Consider the following 1,952-nt stretch of genomic DNA (forward strand, 5'->3'; position numbering starts at 1 on the left):
AAGTCTTTTTTTCGCCTTTCTTACTTCCCTTGCATTACGAGGTATGGCGTTGCCAGTTGCCAAGTTCGTTCACCATCCCCATACTTTTGATGATGTTAGTTGAACACCATATATCTTTTCATAAGACAATATTAGAAAAAAATTTGCACATTTACAATAGGCTGCTATTTTGTTTCTTGTTTGATATACTAGAATGGCACTCAGTAGAAAACATGCCTTCGTGGCGAAGTAGTTATATTTTGCTCTTAACTCCACTTCTCACTTCTAATTCGATGTATTTTCTTCAAAATCTAATGGAGTTTTCCTTGGATCATACATCACATCTCAACCAAGTTTCGTTGAAATTGTTTCAGTAGTTTTTGCGTAGTGTTGTTCACAAAAGATAAAAGTTACATCGCAATTATTTTCAAAGTACTGCTGCGTATTTGTACTTTGATGTACTTTATCCAAAATGTTACAGATTCCTCCTTGGGTCATACCAAACATGACTACCAAGTTTTGTCGTAATCGGTACTGTAGTTTTCGTGTAACTTTTCTCAAAAACACAGAAATAAAAGACGGTAGTGGAGAATGCATAACCTTCGCACTTCGATTTTGCCGAAGGCAATAACATATTTCCTGTACTACACAGTTAGAAAAACCCGTAATTTTAATAAGAAATTCTCCGTAAAAATATACTGTTCTCACCCGTATTTCAGTAAAATACAGGCGACCGTAATTTTACCACACTTTGTTCTTATATTTTACGGGCTGGTGACCGTACTATCACTCTTTTACGTTAATATATCCGTTTTAAAACGGTAAAAATCCTGGAATAAATGTTGCCAGACATTTGCCGTTTTTTTATTGCAAATTTTTAACAGTGTAGTATCATTTCCTCCTTAAAATCCTTACAATTCTGATCTATTTTGGTCTCTCGTCTTTACAGAAATGAGTCCCGTATCATACATGCTGTTCCTCTGCCTGGTCACTGGGACCTTCGCCGGAGAATCTGAAGGAACGCAACCTGAAGCAAAAGGCGACCTCACAATAGACGCGAGTTCAAGAGACGTCAACGATCTAGAAGAAAACAATGGCACCCGCCATCAGAGACAGGATTAACCCCGGGGCAATGTACCCGCCCGGGTACCTAGGGTACCCAGGGTACCCAGGGTATAGCAACGGTATCCCAGGGTATAGCAACGGTAACCCTTCATACCCATCTATTGGCCTTGACCCATCTCAGACCGGAAATGGATTTGGAACGTACATACAGAATGGTTGTATCTGTCCAGGAGGTATGCCAGGCTACATCAACCAGTCGCCGTTTAATCAAAATCCTATGTTTAATCCTTATTCCTACATGGGATACCCTGGTTACCCCAATATGAATCCCCAAGGGCAAGGTCCGTTTCCATTTAACAGTGGAACTTTAAACAGTGGAACTTCAAGAACAGTAAGTGCCCAGGATTCAGCGCCAGCTAACCCATGAATTACTATTTTGTTGTTTCTATTTGCTTTTAAATTCTTCTCCCTTCACAAAGCATATTTACATTATAATGCATTTCTGCATTGTAATTGTTGTTTCTTCCCGTATTATGAGAAATGGTTGATGACTCATTGTTGAAAGACGTCCTGTTATTAGAAATATATTTACATTGAAATGGAACTTATGAATACACAGTAAGGTTAAAGACTATATGAAGCATTAATGCTTCATATAGTCATGATGCTACTCTATAATCCCAAGCGTGTATTAGGCAATTAAAACTTTTTATAATATCAAGCAGATGTAAATGACATGTTTGAAAACCGGAAAAGAACTTACGTGTAATGTCATTTTATTGTAAAAGCTCGCTCAATTTTGTGGCCAGCATTAATGGTATTAAATAATAAGAATAATTTGATTTTGTTTCATTCCTGTTTGATATTATTAGGAACTCTAAAATGCGACAGAATGCTCTATTTTATTA

The 1,952-nt window shown here is 37.3% G+C and overlaps 1 pseudogene; it reads left to right on the top strand.

Annotated features, from left to right (window-relative positions):
* The first annotated feature begins 930 nt into the window (after positions 1-930).
* Positions 931-1,698, top strand: LOC137639187 (uncharacterized; annotated as a pseudogene).
* Positions 1,699-1,952: the final 254 nt, after the last annotated feature.

The sequence above is a fragment of the Palaemon carinicauda genome, chromosome 4 (genome assembly GCF_036898095.1).
Source record: "Palaemon carinicauda isolate YSFRI2023 chromosome 4, ASM3689809v2, whole genome shotgun sequence".
Classification (NCBI taxonomy): domain Eukaryota; kingdom Metazoa; phylum Arthropoda; class Malacostraca; order Decapoda; family Palaemonidae; genus Palaemon; species Palaemon carinicauda.